Raw genomic sequence first — 20,891 nt, 5'->3', positions numbered from 1 at the left:
TTTTCTTTAACAGGCAATTTAGGCTGAATGAAGAGGTGTTTTCTGGGATTATTAAAATTATGGATGGCTGGTGGAATTACAAAAGGAGGGTTTGCGTAGTAAACATGAAGAGATGAGGTGTACAGGTCGAGGAACCTTAGCCAAATCGCCTGAGGTGAGGAATATTTTGGATTTGTGGATTTTTCCTTACTTAAGGGAATGTACTGGGAATATTACATAGTGAAAATATCTATCTTGGGAAGTTTAAATGGGATGTCCATTCATGTTTCACTTCTATCTTATATACAGATACATCCACACTCACTTGTGTTTCATTGACACACCACAAATGTGCTGTGGGATGTTTTAGTCCACCTGTGTTTTCTTTTGTTTTTTTTCATCTTTTTATTATTTAAATTAGAAATAAGCTTTCTACCACTTTCTTTTCTAAGAAGTTCAGTGTGGCTGGATTTGTGTTGAGGTCTTTGATCCATTTGGACTTAAGTTATGTGCATGGTGATAGACATGAATCTATCTGCAGTCTTCTACTTGCCAGCATCCAGTTATGCCAGCATTTTTGAGTATACTTTCTTTTTTCCATTGTTTAATTTTAACTACTTTGTCAAAACTCAAGTGTTCATATGTGTGTGGGTTAATATCAAGGTTTTCAATTCGATTCCATTGGTCTATCTGTGCTAATATCAAGCTGTTTTCAGGACTATTGCTCTGTAACAGAGCTTGAAGTCATGCATGTTGATGTCTCCAGAAGTTCTTTTTAGTTCAGGGTCATTTGTTTTTCCATATAAAGTTGATTATTGTGCTTTCAAGGTCTGTGAATAATTGTGCCAGTATTTTGATGCGGATTTCATTGAATTAGTAGATTGCTTTTTCCAAGATTGTCATTTTTACTGTGTTGATCCTACCTATCCAAGAGCACGGGAGATCTTTCCATTTTCTGGTATCTTCTTTAATTTCTTTCTTTGAAGACTCAAAGTTCTTGTTAAAAAGGTCTTTCACTTGTTTGGTTAGTGTTACCCCAATATATTTTATATTGTTTGTGGCTATTGTAAAGGATGATGTTTCTCTGGCTTCTTTCTCAGCCTATTTTTCTCAAACTTACCAAAAGGCAAAGAGAAAACATGCAAATTAACAAAATCAGGAATGGAGGAGGCTGCGAGTCCAGGGAAGCAGCAGTTCCTCTGGCAGCATCAGGTAAACAGGCCGGCTTCCCGGCCTGTGTTCCAGTGCCTGCAGATCGCCTGGGAACTGGACAGAGCTCCCAATCCCGGCGGGAGCCAAGTACCCCAGACTCCAGGTCTTCTCTCCCACCAACGAGACCAGGAAACCAGAGGAGGCTGGGAGTCCAGGGAAGCAGCAGTTCCTCAGGCAGCATCAGGTAAACAGGCCGGCTTCCTGGCCTGTGTTCCAGTGCCTGCAGATTGCCTGGGAACTGCACAGAGCTCCCAATCCCAGCGGGAACCAAGCACCCCAGACCCCAGATCTTCTCTCCCACCAACGAGACCAGGAAACCAGAGGAGGCAGGGAGACCAGGGGAGTAGCTGTTCCGGATCAGGTACAACAGGACCCAGCATAGGGTCCAGGGAAACAGGTAGGAGGCTAAGCGCCCCAGATTCCTGTTCTTCCCCACCCATGGGACCAGCATTTGGACAAGGAATAGAAGAACCACCAGATTATTGGACTTGCTAGCACTCACCAAAAGGGAACTCTGGTCCCCAGACCAGTAAGGGGCTCTTTCTGCACCCACAAGAAGAAGAGATGGGAAAGAGGCAATACAAAAACACACTCAGCAACAGAAAAACAAATATGACACCACCAGGTTCTAGAGACTCCACACCAGCAAGACCCCAACAGTCCAATGCGAATGAAGCAGAAGAGAACGACCCTAAAAGCAGTTTCATGAAAATGATAGAGGTCCTAAATGAGGATATAGGAAAATCCCTCAAAGAAATGGAAGAAAAAACAAACCAAAAAATGCAAGAAATGGAAGAAAAAACAAAGCAAAAAAATGCAAGAATTGGAAGAAGAAACATACCAAAAAAGGCAGGAAATGGAAGAAGAAACAAAGCAAAAAATGCAAGAAATGGTAGAAAAAACAAAGCAAAAAATGAAAAAAATGGAAGAAGAAACAAATCAAAAAAGGCAGGAAATGGAAGAAGAAACAAAGCACAAAATGCGAGAAATGGAACAAAAAGCAAACCAAGAAATGGAAGAAAGAACAAACCAAAAAATTCATAAAAGGCAACAAATGGACGAAAAGATAAACAGAAAATTGCAAGAAGCAAGGGTTGAAAACTGAAATAGAGACATTAAAAAAAAATACAATCTGAAGAAAGGCAGAAAATAGAAAAGCTGGACAAACAGTCAGGATCTACCGATACAAGCATTACCAACAGAATAGAAGAGATGGAAGAGAGAATCTCAAGTGTTGAAGATACACTAGGAAAAATGGATTTATCAACCAAAGAAAACCTTAAATCCAACAAATCCTTAACACAAAACATCCAGGAAATATGGGACACCATGAAAAGACCAAACCTAAGAATAATAGGTATAGAAGAAGGAGAAGAAATCCACCTCAAAGGGGCAGAAGGCATATTCAACAAAATCATAGAAGAAAACTTTCCCAACCTTAAGAAAGACATGCCAATGAAGGTACAAGAAGCCTACAGAACACTAAATAGAGTGGACCACAAAAAAAAATCCCCTCGCCACATAATAATCAAGACCCCAAACATACAGAATAAAGAAAGAATATTAAGAGCAGCTAAGGAAAAAGGTCAAGTAACATATAAAGGCAGACCTATCAGAATTACACCTGATTTCTCCATGGAAACTCTGAAAGCCAGAAGGTCCTGGATAGATATTCTACCTACACTAAGAGACCATGGATGCCAGCCCAGACTACTATACCCGGCAAAGCTCTCAATCACTATAGACGGAGAAAACAAGATATTCCATGACAAAACTAGATTCAACCAATATGTGTCCACTAACCCAGCCCTACAGAAAATTTTGGAAGGAAAACTCCAACCCAAGGAAGCTAACTACAACCAGAAAAACATAGGCATTAGTGAATCCCTCTCTACCAACAGCCAAAAGAACAAAGGGGTGAAATTCCACACATAATTCCACCACCAACAACCATTGCAAATCGAAGAAGGATGAGCAATCAATGGTCATTAATATCCCTCAATATTAATGGTCTTAACTCACCCATAAAAAGACACAGACTAGCAGAATGGATTCGAAGACAGAAGCCTACCTTCTGCTGCATACAAGAAACACACCTCACCCTCAAAGACAGACATTACCTGAGAGTTAAAGGTTGGGAAAAATTTTTCAATCAAATGGACCCAAGAAACAAGCAGGGGTAGCAATCCTAATATCTAACAAACTGGACTTTAAAATAAAATCAATCAAAAGAGATGAAGGAGGTCATTACATACTCATCACAGGTGAAACCCACCAAGATGAAGTGTCTATCCTGAACATCTATGCCCCAAATACAAAGGCATCCACATACGTTAAAGAAACATTATTAAAGCCCCACACAGTTATAATTGGAGATTTCAACACACCACTCTCACCACTAGACAGGAATACCAGACAGAAACTCAACAAAGAAGCAAAGGGTCTAATAGAAGTAATGACCCAACTGGGATTAACAGATATCTATAGAACATTTCATCCACATAAAAAAGAATATACCTTCTTCTCACCACCACATGGAACCTTCTCAAAAATCGACCACATACTTGGCAACATATCAAACCTCAGCAACTACAAAAAAATTGGAATAACTCCATGCATCTTATCAGACCACCATGCTTTAAAATTAGAATTCAACAACAACACAAATTGCAGAAAACCTACAAACTCATGGAAATTGAATAATGCTCAACTGCACCATCCCTGGGTCAAAGAGGAAATAAAAAAGAAATTAAAGACTTCCTCGAATTCAATGAGAACGAAGACACAACATACCCAAACCTATGGGACACTTTGAAAGCAGTGCTACGGGGGAAGTTCATAGCACTAAGTGCTCACATGAAGAAACAGGAGGATAGTTATACCAGAGAATTAACATCACAGCTGAAAGCTCTAGAACACAAAGAAGCAAACTCCCCCAGGAGGAGTAGATGCCAGGAAATAATCAAATTGAGGGCTGAAATCAATAAAGTAGAAACCAGGAAAACAATACAAAGAATCAATGCAACGAAGAGTTGGTTCTTTGAGAAAATCAACAAGATAGACAAACCTTTGTCCAAACTTACCAAACAGCAGAGAGTGAACACGCAAATTAACAAAATCAGGAATGAAAAGGGGGACATAACAACAGATTCTGAGGAAATCCAGAGAATCATTAGGTCATACTTTGAAAACCTGTACTCCACAAAATTCGAAAATTTAAAGGAAATGGATGACTTCCTGGATAGCTATCACTTACCAAAACTAAATCAAGAACAGATAAGCAATTTAAATAGATCTATAACCCCTATGGAAATAGAAGCAGTCATCAAAAGTCTCCCAACCAAAAAAAGTCCAGGTCCAGATGGACTCAGTGCAGAATTCTACCAGAAATTCAAAGAACAGCTTATACCAATTCTTCTCAAAGTGTTCCACACAATAGAGGCAGAAGGGTCTTTGCCAAACTCTTTCTATGAGGCTTCAATAACCTTGATCCCCAAGCCACACAAAGATACAACTAAGAAAGAGAACTTCAGACCAATATCCCTCATGAACATTGATGCAAAAATACTCAATAAAATACTGGCAAATCGGATCCAAGAACACATCAAAACAATCATTCACCACGATCAAGTAGGTTTCATCCCAGGGATGCAGGGATGGTTCAACATACGAAAATCCATCAACGTAATCCACCATATAAACAAGCTGAAAAACAAAAATTACATGATCATCTCACTAGATGCTGAAAAAGCCTTTGACAAAATCCAACACCCCTTCATGATAAAGGTCTTGGAGAGATCTAGGATAACAGGGACATACTTAAACATAATAAAAGCCATATACAGTAAACCAACAGCCAACATCAAACTAAATGGACAGAAACTCAATGCAATTCCTCTAAAATCAGGAACAAAACAAGGCTGTCCACTCTCTCCGTACCTTCTCAACATGGTACTTGAAGTTCTAGTTATTGCCATACGACAACAAAGGGGGATCAAGGGGATACAAATTGGGAAGGAAGAGGTCAAACTTTCACTGTTTGCAGACGATATGATAGTTTACATCAATGACCCAAAGAACTCTACCAGGGAACTGTTACAGCTGATTAACACCTTCAGCAAAGTGGCAGGCTACAAGGTCAACTCACAAAAATCAGTAGCCCTACTATATACAGATGATAAAAGGGCTGAAAAAGAAATCAGAGAAACATCACCCTTTATAATTTCCACAAACAACATAAAATACCTGGGGGTAACGCTAACCAAACAAGTGAAAGACCTGTATCGTAAGAACTTTGAATCTTTAAAGAAAGAAATTAAAGTAGCCCTCAGAAAATGGAAAGATCTCCCATGCTCTTGGATAGGTAGGATCAATGTAGTAAAAATGGCAATCCTGCCAAAAGCAATCTACAGATTCAATGCAATCCCATTAAAATCCCAGCACAATTCTTCACAGACCTTGAAAGAACAATAATCAATTTTGTATGGAAAAACAAAAGACCCAGGATAGCCAAAACAACACTGTTCAACAAGGCAAGTCCAGAGGCATCACCATCCCTGACCTTAAGCTCTATTATAGAGCTATAGTCCTGAAAACAGCTTGGTATTGGCACAAAAATAGACAGGTAGACCAATGGAATCGAATTGAAAACCCGGGTATTAACCCACACACATATGAACATCTGATCTTTGACAAAGAAGCTAAAAATATACAATGGAATAAAGAAAGCATCTTCAACAAATGGTGCTGGCATAACTGGAGACTGACATGTAGAAGAATGCAGATTGATCCATGTTTATCGCCATGCACAAAACTTAAGTCCAAATGGATCAAAGACCTCAATATAAATCCAGCCACACTGAACCTCTTAGAAGAGAAAGTGGGTGGTACCTTTGAACGAATTGGTACAGGAGACAGCTTCCTGAACATAACACCAGTAGCACAGACAGTGAGATCAACAATTAATAAATGGGACCTACTGAAACTGAGAAGCTTCTGTAAGGCAAAGGACACAGTCAGCAAGACAAAAAGGCAGCCCACAGAATGGGAAAAAATATTCACTAATCCCACATCTGACAGAGGGTTGATCTCCAAAATTTACAAAGAACTCAAGAAGCAAGTCTCCAAAACATCAAAGGACCCAATTAAAAAGTGGGCTGCAGAACTAAATAGAGAGTTTTCAATAGAGGAGTCTAAAATGGCTGAGAGGCACTTGAGAAAGTGCTCAACATCCTTAGCCATCCGGGAAATGCAAATCAAAACAACTCTGAGATACCATCTCACTCCTGTCAGAATGGCTAAAATAAAAAACACCAATGACAATTTATGCTGGAGAGGATGTGGTGAAAGGGGGACACTCCTCCATTGCTGGTGGGAGTGCCAACTGGTTCAGCCACTTTGGAAATCAGTATGGAGATTCCTCAGAAAAATGGGAATAAACCTACCACAAGACCCAGCAACTCCACTCTTAGGCATATATCCAAAAGATGCCCATTCATACAACAAAGATGTCTGTTCCACTATGTTCATAGCAGCTTTATTTGTAATAGCCAGAACTTGGAAGCAACCTAGATGTCCCTCAACCGAAGAGTGGATAGAGAAAATGTGGTACATCTACACAATGGAGTACTATTCAGCAGATAAAAAGTAATGGAATCATAAGATTCGCAGGCAAATGGATGACACTAGAAGAAACCATCCTGAGTGAGGTAACCCAGTCACAAAAAGAGAAACATGGCATGTACTCTCTCATATATGGATTTTAGACATAGATCTGGGGAGTGCCAGCCTACAATCCTATGGCCAGAGAGTCTGGGAAACAGAAACTTCATTTAGTGGCTGATCGAAGAAGAGGCAGACTCCCTTGGTTAAGTACTGAGCTGAACTCAAGAAAGCCAGTAACAGAGAGGGAGGACTGATGATCAAAGGGATTAAGACTGGGCTGGTTTAACCCCCAGAAACAGCTGACCAGACAAAGGTTAACTCTTGAATCCCAGGCATCAGCCTGGGAATCCAGCTTGGGACTGATCAAGACCCCCTGAATCTGGGTGTCAGTGAGGAGGCCTAGGTAATCTATTGAGCCTTGGGCAGCAGATCAGTACCCATCCCAAGTTTACACACGGACTTTGGACTCCCATAGAACAATGTGAGGTGCACTCTCACCCTGATCTCTTGGGGAAGGGTCTAGGCCCTGCCCTATATGGAATGACAGACTATGGACACCCCCATGAAGGGCCTCACCCTCCCTGGGGGAATGAGGGGATAACGGGGGGGATTGGGGGAGGGCACAGGAGGAGGGGAGGGAAAGGGAGAGGGACCTGGAACTGACTTGTGAAGCAACCTTGTTTCTTATCTAAATTTAAACTGGAAAATAAAACAAAACAAAACAAAAAAAAAACAAAACAAACAAACAAAAAAAAGAATGTTTCTAACTAAAGAAATGAAAGGTTTCTACAAAGAAAACTTCAAGGTATTGAAAAATGAAATCATATAAGTTACTAGATGATGGAAAATATTCCATATTTCTGGATATGTAATACTAATATTGTGTAAATGTCTGTCTAAAAAAAAGAAACAAAATCAGGAATGAAAAGGGGGACACAACAACTGACACTGAAGAAATTTAGAGAATCTTCAGGTCATACTTTGAAAACTTGTACTCTGCAAAATTAGAAAATTTAAAGGAAATGGGTGATTTTCTGGATATATATCACTTACTAAAATTAAATCAAGAGCAGAGAATCTATTTAAGCAGACCTATAACCCCTAATGAAATAGAAGCAGTCATCAAAAGTCTACCAGCCAAAGAAAGCCCAGGCCCAGATGGCTTCAGTGCAGAATTATAGCAGAAATTCAAAGAAGAGCTAATACCAGTACTCTTCTAAGTGTTCCACACAATAGAAGCAGAAGGTTCACTGCCAAACTCATTTTATGAGGCTGCAATTACCTTGGTACCCAATCCACACAAAGATAAAACTAAGAAAGAGAACTAAAGACCAATATCTCTCATGAACATTGATGCAAAAATACTCAATAAAATTTTGGCAAATCGAATCCAAGAACACATCAGAAACATCATACACCATGATCAAGTAGACTTCATCCCAGGGATGCAGGGATGGTTCAACATATGAAAATTCATCGATGTAATCCATCACATTAAACAAACTGAAAAAAAAAACCACATGATTATCTCACTAGATGCTGAAAAATCCTTAGACAAAAGCCAACACCCCTTCATGATACAGGTCCTGGAGAGATCAGGTATAACAGGAACATACCTGAACATAATAAAAGCAATATACAGTAAACCAACAGTCCCCGTCAAACTAAATGGACAGAAACTCAGTGTGATTTCTCTAAAATCAGGAACAAGACAAGGCTGTCTACTCTCTCCATATCTCTTCAATATTGTACTTGAAGTTCTAGCCAGAGCAATAAGATGACAAAAGGAGATCAAGGGAATATGAATTGGAAAGGAAGAGGTCAAACTTTCAGTATTTGCAGATGATATGATAGTTTAGATAAGTGACCCGAAAATCTCTACCAGGGAACTCCTACAACTGGTAAACACCTTCAGCAAAGTGGCGGGCCACAAGATTAACTAAAAAAAATCAGTGTGCCTGTGTTTTGACATTGACGGGTCACCTAGGTCAGGCATGGAAGTTTTGACTTGTGGCCCCAGGTTAAGTAAACATTTTACGCTTCACATTTTCAGAATACAGATACTCTTACATTATTTCTTGCAAAGCTATAGTATTTGTTGACCATAGAATGCTTTGATATAAATTTGAAGGGAAGGAATTTGGGCTTGGGGAACTCTGGCACAGTGGGGGAATGGACCATGGAGGGGAGAAAAGTCTCTACACTGTAAGAGAAAGAGGCAACTCTTTACTCTCTGCAGAATTTTCTCCATGCATGACAGTTTTTCTATGTCAGGGTTAATTGTAAAATTTTCTACATTATTATAGAATTGTGACATATTACTCTGTTCCTGGTACTTACATGGGCTCACCAGAGATCACATGATCATTTCTCTGTTTCTGAGGACTCTAAGTTGTTTTCAAACTTAGTTCTGTGATACTAAGGAAAACAGTGAGTTTTTCTTAAGGAAAAAAGTCTCATTTGAGGCAGGTCTAATGAAATGAAAGGATGGCAATTTTTGAGAAATGAGACTATAGTAAAGTGTCCTGGAATCTATATTCAGTAAATAACTAGGAACAAACCACGCAAATAGCCTATGCCACAGAGATTCATAAAGAATTTATAATTTCATGGATATGCTGCTGTCTGTGACTAATGTTAACTGTATTTAAAACATCATGAAATGCAGACAGTTCTTGCTAGGTATTGTGTCAACAGTACAATCACAAGCATCAAGAAGCTTTATATTTTTTATTCTAAGGCGGTTTTTCATACTTACATGAAGGATAGCTGCTCTACATTCCTCTCCTGGATGTGACTGTTTGAGACAGCAATAGTTTAACTAATAATTTCACCAAAAGCTGCCAGTATGATTGCTTCAATATGAGCTGAGACAATTCATTTTCCCTCAAAGTGCTTTACTTGAAGAACATAAAAGGGAAATAAACTCACCAGTGCCTTTGTGATGAGAAATCAAAGAGTACCTTTTCCTTGAGGTAATGATAATTTAATTAAATATATATATATTTCTACTTATACAATAAGGATGATAGGAGTCAGTGAGGAGAGACCAGAGAGCTTCACGGAGAAGGCAGGAGTTGAACTGAACACTAGAAAATGAGCACAGCTTATACAGGTAAACTGTGGGATTAGAAATCTCCTATTGGGTATGTGTGGTAGGCAAACCCGTGGCATCACTGGGGAGTTAAGAAATAACTTAGCTGGAGTGACAAAATTCATTCTGGAGGAGAGTTGAGAATGAGGTTGAAATAGAGATGGAAGACAGATGAAAGAGTTTAGGCTTTATCCCCATCTCTAACAGGGCTCTTTGAAGAGCTATTTAATATAAGGTGACATAATGAGTATAATATTCTTAGATGATACAGTCTAGTATTGATGTGGCTAATGGAAAGGAGTGAGGAGACAGAGTGAAAATGCCAGACACAGTGGAAGGAGGGGGAGCCAAGTTATTGTCTTTGGAGGTGGATGTAACGTTTCAGTTTGTGTCTCCCAACAGGGAAAAACAAAGCCTGGAACTCTTCCATTATGGCTGTGATTTGATTCATATGCCATCTCAGAGCAGCAGCAAGAAAGGTACTGTGTTCTCTTACAATGTTAGTAGTCAAAAGTTTTCCATGATACCTCCCTTTTCCCAGTGTGAGGATCAAATAGAACCTGGTCTGTGTAAAGAGTTAGGATCAAAGGGAAGTATTTACTTTATTTTGTTCAATTAACATTTTTTCAATTATTTTGCATACTGACAAGACAATAGTTTCCTCTCCCTCCTCTCCTCCTGTTCCGCTTTACACACCTCCCATCTACGCCCCTCCCCATCCACCCCTCCTTCTCTATTCAGAAAGGGGTAAGTCTCCCCTGGACTTGAACAAAGCAGGGCACATCAAGTTGAGGCAGGACCAAGCTCCTCTCCCTGTATCAAGGCTGGGGGAGGAATTCAGCATGGGGAACAGGCTCCAAATGAGGTGTGTGGTCCATTGAGGGACAATCTTTGCGAAGCAGTTTCCTTGGATTGTTACCTGGTTCTAAATGTATCAAGTTCTTAAATGTACATCTCACCACTCCTCTCACAGGAATGAATCCTGTCTCACTAATGTGAGCAGCCCAGGTTTGATGTCCAAGCTTTCATCATCTCATCAAATTGTGCTATAAGAGCTTCCTCACATATGCTTTGAGGGTGCTTTTCCTGGCTGTGAGACTTTCACCTCTACAGAAGTAATTTTCTATCCCCACATACAAATGGTGTCATAGCAACAGGATAATAAGACAAGCGAGTCCCAGAGGGAAGGATGAAAGCATATAGTAACCACTACTCAGTGTTGTTTTACACTCAGCTAGCAGCTGTCACCAGTGCTGTGAGTGGGACCCAGACCTACACTCTGGTTGTAATTCTGCATCATTTATGACACGTGTGGGAAGAGGGGGCCACAATAAGTGATGCAGAGGAGATATTTGTGGGGAACAGACATTTGGGACAGTTGGCACTGAAGCCTGCTCCATGACCTTGGTCTGAATGATGGTGCTATGAAGTTGTCACAGGTCAGCTGTCACAAAGAAAGGATGTCACGTTGATTCACAGAAGAATGAAGACAAGTGAGGAGACTGACAGAATGGTAGCATGAACATAAGGTGGTCTCATTCCTTCAGTATCTATTATAAATTAATTCTTTCAGAATTTTATATAACATGTTGATCATATTCATCCTCCTCCTCCAGCTCCTCCAACATCTGCCTCCCCTCGCTACTCACCCTATTGTGTCCTTATCTATGTATTTATTTCCATAAATCTATTCAGTCAAATTTATGCTGCCCATATACTATTGCCTGCACGGCTGCCTTCTGTTGCAGTATGAGCAACCTATGGTGACCCATACCCTTAATGAAAATTGACTCTCTCAATTGCCATCAGTTGCCTCAGGCGGGACTTGGTGGCCACCTCCAAGTCTGTGGGTTGACAGCACGATCGCTAAAATATTCTCCAAAAACACAATAACCCTTGTTTCAGATGCTGTGTAAAGTAACACCTAGGCATTTCACAGGTGGAGTGAACTTTAGAGATGAAATTGGCTTTTGGTGAGGTAACAATCTTCCTTAGAAATAGTCATATAAACACCGTTCTCATGTTTATTTAGGTATTTATTAGTCTTTGGTGATTTTCTTGATCCCAACAGCAACTGGAATTACAAACTTCACATAAATCGTCACAGGTAGCTAATCTTGGTCTACTTTTCTACATTTCAAGATGAAAAAAATATTTTTGAGGACAAGAGATGTGGGTAGAGGTAAATCAAAGGCATTTTGAAAACAGTTTGAATGATATATTGCTGGTTAAAAAGATATAGGCATATGAGTGTGTTCCGATTTCTACCAGTCATATACTCAAGCTCTCTGAGCTAACAAACAGGACAGGTTAAACTCATCCACAGGGGATAATGAGCTCATTAGTGGTATGGTCAGCCCCTGTGTGTGTCAGTCTGAGAAGAGATGTAACAGCAACTGAGGCAGCCTTGCTGGAAGCAGAGTGCATGTGCTGTGGTCCTGGGGCAGACTGGCTGCAGTTGGTATGCATCCCCTTTCTAGTTGCATGTTACTGACCACAATACACACCTGGACTTTGACTGGCTCAGAGCCTCATCCTTAGGCTTTAAGTCACGGTATAAACAAATGGTGTTTTGGAGCATCTGCTGAGAGAGATGACAAAATGAAAAAATGAGGAAATGGAATGATGGTTGCTGCTATTTGGGGGGGGCTGAGACAGGGTTCCTCTGTGGCTTTGGAGGCTGTTCTGGAACTAGCTCTTTTAGACCAGACTGGTCTCGAACTCACAGAGATCCGCCTGCCTCTGCCTCCCAAGTGCTGGGATTAAATGCATATGCCACCACTGCCTGGCTAGCTGCTATTTCTTACTTTGTCTACAGTACCTATTCTGTCCTTTCCAAATGCCTAATATGGATTACATTATCTACCCTTGTGTATGTGTGAGGACTCAGGTGTGCTTTTCCCACAATCACTGTTTCCCCTAAATGCTTCAAAGGAATCTAGGAGAAAAACTTGAACTGGGAGACAATACAACCGATTTTGTATATTTCTTTGTTTTCCTTTCTTTTTTCCATTTTAGTGAAAGTAAATTTTATGCAATATATTCTGACCACTTTCCCCTCCCTCATCTTCCCTCTCAGACCCTCTTCATGTCTCCACCATTTAACCATTTTCTCATTACAAAACCAAACCAAAACAACAGAAATACTACAACAACAACAAAAACAAAAAGGCAATTAAAAACCAAGCAAACCAGATTAAATGAACTCACAAGAAACACACATATGCATACACAAAACCCATAAAAACACTTAAGCAGAAACTGTAATATACTAGCAAAACACCAGGGGGATAAAAAAATACCCCAAATTAAAAAATGTCCCAAACAAAACAATATTAGACAGAATGTCTACAAAAGTACTACTGAGTTAATTTTGTGTTGGCCGTCTACTGCTGGACATGGAGCCTGCTCTTAAGTGTGGTTTAGGTATCTAATGAGACTCCTTTGGGAAAAAAACCTAATTTTTCCTTTGTAAGTGTTTTTCAACTGGAGATAGCGTCTTGGTTAGGGATGAGATTGTATGTCCCTTTCCCCCTCTTGGTGCTGGGACCAGTGCATGCTGCCATAGTTTCTGTGAGTTCATATGTCCATCAGTTCTGCCATGTCTGGAAGACACTGTATCCTTGGTGTAATTCATTCCCTGTAGCTCTTACACTATTTCTTTCACCTCTTATGCATAGTTCCTTGAGTCCTGAGGGGAGGGGGTTGATGAAGACATCCCATTATGAACGAGTCTTCTAAGGTCTCTACTCTCTTCCCATTGTCCTGTTGTGGGTTTCTGTGTTCATTTCTATCTATTGCAGAAGAAACTTCTGTGAGGATGGCTGAGGGAGAGATTGACCTGTGGGCATAGCAGAATGTTATTAGGAGTCTTTTTATTGTTATGTTTCTTTAGCAAAACCAAGCAGCCATATGGAAATTCCCAAACAGCTCAGACTGTTGCCAAGGCTATTGGTTGCTCTCTACAAATAGATGCTAAGATACCATTGTTGAAGAAAACACATACATATCTCATTCAACACTGAAAAATCAAGTTGGTACCTAATTATAGTCTTCACTTCTACCGACTACCATTCATGGTACTGGAAGGTATTCTGCCAACTACCAGAGGAGAAAGGCAGCCACCAACCCAGCTGTAAACCCTGTGATCTACAATGGTGACTTGCCCCCATGATATGCTGGTGCAACGGTGGTAAAAACATTGTGGGAGAAACCAACCACTATCTGACTGGATTTAATGCACAGTTTATGAGATGGAACCCTACTGGACACCACTCAGGTGGCCCAAGAATCTGAGATTAGACTGGCCATGAACTTAAGAAAAACCCAAATACCAAATTTGATATTTCAGACATTGAAAACAAAACATTTAGGATTTCTACTGTTAGTATGATAAAAAATGTTCTGGATTTGAATATTGAGCAGATACAACTTTTTAAAAAATCTGTGTTTCCACTACGATATCAGAGTTCTCTTTAACAATATTTTAATATGCATGCATGCATATAGTGTGTTTGTATGTACTCTGTCCCCATTCATTCCCCTCTACTTCCTATCTCATCAGTACTTTTTCCTCCCAACATCATGTACACTCTCACACATTCAGTAATTTAGTGCTGTTAGTATATTTATGGGTGTGAGAGTATCTACTGGAGCATGGGCACTACCCCAGAAGAAAAGTAACTCTGTCTCTTTCAGGAGTCATCAATTTCTAACAGATCCTCAGATAGGGGTGAGGATTCATAATTCTATCCTCCACATATGCTGAGATTATTGATGGCTTGATTTTGTGCAAATCTTATGCATGCAGTCGTCAATGCTGAGTTCAACTATGTTTGTAACTGTGCTGTCTGGTTCAGAAAATAATTATCCTATTGGTATCTACTTCCTCTGGCCTTACAATCCTTCCATCTCCTCTTCCATGATGATTGCCAAACCTTTGGAGAAGGGGTATGATATTGATGTTCTGTTTAGAGGTGAGGACTCCAAAGTCATTGCATTTTGACCAATTGTAGATCTTTGTATTAATCATTATTTACTGAAAGATTAAGCTTCTCTGATGAGAGTAGAGAGATGCAACAATCTATGAGTATAAAGATAAGAATGTATGGGCAATTTATTACTTACTATATCCATGTATCAGAATAATATTAGTAGGTCTCCCCTAGGGGTGATGACCAGGTGCAGGTTTCAGTTTAGTGAATGAGACCAAGCCTGTGCTACATATTGTGGATTGGGTTTTAAATTCTACAGAAAACGATTGGTTACTCCCATAATATTTGTGCACCCATTGAATCACCACTGGGCATATCATGTCAAGTCAACGATTATTGAAGCTCACAAGGTTCGTAAGACTGTTGATGACTTTTCTCCTCCTGTAGCATGCATAGAACCCTCCAGGCTTGTGAAAGCCAGCTAAAAGGAATGAAGCTTCCAGGTCATGCCAGTTTACTTTCTCCATGCCCTATGACTCAAGTATGTGGTATATTCAGCAACAGAGTCTTACCATCAAGTTTGGAGGGTAATCAAGAGCAATGGCAATAGCCTAAAATATTTATGGAGGCTATAGGAACCTACTGACAAGCAATTCAAAGGAAGATAAAAACCCACCCCCAGTGAAACACTTCCTCCCACAGGGCCACACCGACTCTAGAAACTCCACACCTACAGTAATGTCACTCCCTATGAGTCTATGGGGGACGTTTTCATTCAAACCATTACATTACACTCTCTGGCACCCACAGGCTTATAGGCATATCATAATGCAAAATACATGTAGTCCAACTTCAAAAGTCCCCATTGTCATTAACGGTCTCAAGCATTTTTGAAATTCCAGTCCAAAGTCTCTTTAGAGACTCACAGCAGTCTCTTAACTGCAATCCCCATACCGCCAACATTCCATGGCATAGAATGTACATTACCATTCCAAAAGGGAGGAAAGCAAGTTCAGCGAGGAAACACTGGACCAAAGCAAGCCCCAAAACCAGCTGGTCAGACTCAAAACTGCATCTCAATGTCTGATGTCAAGGTGCTTTTCAGATCCCCAACTCCTTTCAGCTTGAGGCAAGACACTTGTCTCTCTAGGGCTGCTTCCACTCCCTGTTAGCAGTTTTCCTCAGCATGTATCCATGACTCTGGCATCTCCAACATCTTCAGAACAATCCAGGCTTCAATTTCACAGCTTCACACAATGGCCACTCTAGGCCTCCATTCAGGGACACCCCTGACACATGCCTTACCTCAGGGGCTTTCCTTAGTTACAGAAGGAGATTCAGTGGCCCCTGTCTTGTATGTTTTACTCTAATGCAGGAAGCACAAGTACTACTGTTGGCTGGTGCTGAAACATGACTCCCTCATTCAAATACATTTTTACTAGCCTTCTGGTTTTGATGGTTTCCTTCACTGTCTTAGCTTGGATCTTGTAAAACGCAATCAGTAGACCAGGTGGACCTCAAATCCAGATAGCCATCAGTTTCTTTGCCTCCTGAGTGCTGCAATTAATGGAATGTACCATTAGGCCTGATCCTAAACTTTTCTTTAATTTCTTTTCACATTTCTTTGATTCTTTTTCACAAGTTGAAAGCTTAGCTGGGTGGAATCTTGCTATGAGGCCACCACTTCCTCTACTCCACTTAGCATCAGGCTTTTCTTTAATCTGTTTATACTTCCTACAACTGTACATCTTGCATTTTCTTTGCTCAGCTCCTTTCATTATAGATCTGCATAAGACTGGCCACTGAATACTATGTTACACAGTACTAGGCTGTCTAAAAAATCTCCTTTGTCAAAACTATTAATCCATAAGTCTTCAGTTTAGCCTCAGGCAGATTTTTTTGGACAAGGGCAGAAAGCAGCCCCATTCTTCACCAAATATCACAAGAATTATCTCCAGGCCACCTATTAGTATTCTTCTTCTCTGCAGCCTCTTGAACTAGGTCTCTGCACAGTTCAAATCACCCTCAGCGTCACCGTCTTCCATGCTCCTACTGGTATGAACCACTAAGCCTACTTAAAGTGTTCAACTGCTTTTCTAATCTAAAATCCACTTTCCTCTGAATAAAAACCTGGTCAGGCCTACATAGCAATACCCTAGTCCCTGGTAATATTTTCTTTCTTAGTTAGGGTTTCTATTGCTGTAAAGAGACACAATGACCATGTCAACTCTTATAAAGGGAAACATTTAATTGGGGGCTGGCTTACAGTTCAAAGGTTTAATCCATCATTATCAGGGTGAGAAGCAAGGCGGCAAACAGGCTGATGTGGGTCTGCAGATGTAGCTGAGAGTTCTACATCTGGATCAGCAGGCAGAAAAATGAGGAAGTGACACTAGGCCTGGTGCAGAAATGGGTTTGAAAGAATTACTTCCTGCAGAAACTGTTAAATGTCCATCTACCTTTCCTTTTGTTATGAATGCACAAACTATTGTGCATGCTAATATTCAAACCTCTGACACCAATGAGAAAAAAAGTCACATATTTTTATTTGCTATGTCTTGAAAGTTTCTCTGTAGACTTTCCACTTCCTTTGTAGGCCGTTCACAAAAGTCAGTATGTAGGAATAAATATAAGAGCTGATCTTAGTCATAATTGTACCCCTTTATAATTTATCTATTGTATAGTAAATTGCACGGTTTGATTTAACTAACTGGTACCAAAAGAGGCCCCTCCCTTCCTGCTGTCCTTTCTTCTCATATAAATAGTTTTTGTACCCATGACATCAGTGTTGGCCATGTGGCTTGCTTTAGCAAATGGAGTGTTGCAGAAAGTGCAATTGTATCTAGGCAGAAAGTGTCAGAGTGGTCTGCAATTGTTCTTCTTTTGGGGAAGAATGTTTCCCTAATGGAGCCATTCTTCCTGCCTGGAGGTAGTAATAAAGAAAAAGCCTGCAGCAGGGGCACAGACAACTCACTGCCAAGACGTAAACATTTGTTGTAGAAGTCACTGACCTTTGCAATTCTCACATCAAAACACAGTACAGCACATGCTGCCTGATGACAGTGCATGTCAATAGAGCCATCACACAACACACACACACACACACACACACACACACACACACACAGCGTGTGCATTAGAGTCTCTGTTTCTACGACAACATACCTGAAATAACCAACTTCAAAGAGGAAGGATTTATTTCAGCTCATGATTTTAGTCCACAGGTGGGGGGTTTCCATTGTGGTGGCCTGGAGGTGAGGCTGGCCAGGAAGCTGGACATCATCACAGTGGGCAGCATGTGGCCTTGAAGCAGAGCTTGTATCCCATGAGATAGGATATAGAGTGTGAGACAGGTAAGGGCTGGTGTAAGGTTGGTTTTCCAGGGCAACCTCTTATCAAAATCATCCCAGTTCCCTAGACACTAATTTCTAAATTAGTAATTTATTAGAGAAGCTATCATGCCAATAACTGATGTCATTCTTTCATTTTGCTAATTCACTGATTTTAAAAAGAGCAAAGAGACACCGCAGACTGCTACTGTAATAAGTACACCATGGTTGGATTCCAGCTGCATCTACACCTTCTTACACAGTATCTCATTTCATATGTACAATGCAATGTTCTGTGCATGTCTATTGTACAGTGAGGGATTGCCAAGATTTTTCACTTTCCCCCAATCCCACATTAGTGAATGTGAGAAAGGGCAAGGATAGGTCTTTAGCCTAACATTTATCCCTGCTGCCCCCATCTCTCAGTAGTCACCCTCTTGTGTGACTTTCACAGATTGCCAGCTCCATCTTCAAGATTTTTATAATAGGCCTAAGTTTACAAACGCAACTTGCAAACACAGTAATTATTAACACTTTCTAGTGATATAATTGGAAACTCTCTGTGATTCAATACGTCTTCCTGCATAAAGGTCATCTCTTGAAAAGGGCCATAGAAATTAAGAGTGAGAATAATGGAGCGGATTATATTCTTGGGAAGTAGAAGATAATGCAGTAGTGGAGATACAATTGGCTTTCAAGAAGTGAGAAATCTTAGTGCTTTGTCTCCTCTCCTTCTAGTCATTTCATCAGTCTTTTTTAACTAAAGTCACAGAATAGAAATGAGACATACTGAAACATGCATGCTGTACAAATTGCTAGAGCTGGTACTCATTGTTGCATCTAGAACAGAGAATGTGACACCACATGTCACATTTATTTTAAGAGAGGAAGTGCTTCTGCATCAGAGGGGAGTCCTACTCTCCACATCTACAGTCATACATTTTGTGCTTGTGGATGAAACATTCAAGAAGAAATTTGATTATTTCTCCCTGCTTTATCCCTCCCTTTCCTTTGTTTCCTTTGTCTCTGAGTGTGATAGCTCAGAGGAGAGGGGTGGAGGACAACTGTTGAGGAAGTGATGATGTCTTGGGAAAAGTTGTGTGACCTATAATTTGACATGTGTAAGGAATGCATAGACTTTAATAACATGCATATTTCTTCCCATTACATGAAAATCTATGCATGTGTTTTATGTTTTTAATACTGGCCCTGTGTTGCTTTAAATTTATCTTGATTCCATTGATGTGTGTAGTTTTAATATCTACAGATCTATATAATTATAACTTCATGATTTTACAATGTTACCAAAACGTTTTCTGTGACTGCATTTTCTTAACCAGGTTAAAAATTAACTTTAAAAACCTTGTTTCCTGTTATAGATGTTCCTCATTTGATGTTTATGATAGAATGGTAAGATCATGCTGTCAAAATGAGGTAGATAACTGACATCTTTTATTTGTTAAACAACCTAATTCCAACCTTTGATCATATGTTATTCAGTGAGTTCAACAGACAAATATTAGAATGCTAGAAAATGAGGCTGCAAGCAATTAACATTTATTATTTTGATGTACACAAACATCCTGTTATTAAGAATTTCTTTTGAGTGACTAAATTATTAGCTTAAAACTCACAGTGACATTACCAACTTATAAGAAAGGCATAAATTAAAAGTTTTGCTGTGTTGTTCCACATAAGGGAGCAATCACTTGCATAGGTAAGCCATTGCATTTCATATTTATGTTTTACTGCGTTTGTAAAACTAATCAGATAGGAGGCTTCTCAAATTCTGTCTCTCCTGCACATAAATAGCATCAGTAGACTGTAGCCTTAGGGTTTAGAACTGTTCGTCTTTGTTCAAGGAGCATGCCTCATCTACCAGGAAGTGCTTTGATCTTCAACCAAAGGAATACCTCATGTGAATAGTGATGGTACAGCTTTGTGGGTGGAAGGAATTGCACAATACACAATGTGTGAGAGCTACATATAACACAGGGATAGTGACTTGTGACCAGTAAGAATTTCTGAAACCCAAGGACATCACACCTGCCTCTTAGCTGTGCTTTTAGAGTCCTAACAACAAAAATTTGTCTAATCATGTTAAACATTTGCTTCAACTATGAACGATGAGCATTTGTTTTAGTCATTCAAGAAACCATATTATTAGTCCAAATCACTTCTTTTTAGTATCTTGTCTGATTTATTTTAGAAATCCAACTCAAAATTTCATAGTGTTTTGAGAGTTGCGCAAAGGCCCTGTGATTATTTATTGTATTAATATATTAATGCCCCTAGACCAGTGGTTCTCAACCTGTAGGTTGTAGCCCATTTGGCAAGCCTCTGTCTCCAAAGATATTTACATTATGATTTATAGTAGTAGCAAAATTACACTCATGAAGTAGTAACAAAAACTAATTTTATGGTTGTGGGTCACTACAAGATGAGGTCACGGCATTAGGAAGGTTGAGAGCCACTGCCCTAGACAATGCACACATTTATGTCTCACTTACCCTATGGGTCACACTTTAAGACAAACAAGAAGCTGTGATCTGGCTTTAGGAATGGTAACAAGTATGAAAGGGAGGATGCATGAGACCCCGTGCATCTAACCTAGTCCTGTACTCGCCAGAGTCACCTTCTACATACTGATTCAGCAAGAGCGGGTGGCATCACAGCCTG

The sequence above is a fragment of the Mesocricetus auratus genome, unplaced genomic scaffold, assembly GCF_017639785.1.
Source record: "Mesocricetus auratus isolate SY011 unplaced genomic scaffold, BCM_Maur_2.0 Super-Scaffold_100009, whole genome shotgun sequence".
Classification (NCBI taxonomy): Eukaryota; Metazoa; Chordata; class Mammalia; order Rodentia; family Cricetidae; genus Mesocricetus; species Mesocricetus auratus.
Note: the sequence above shows the minus strand (reverse complement) of the source record.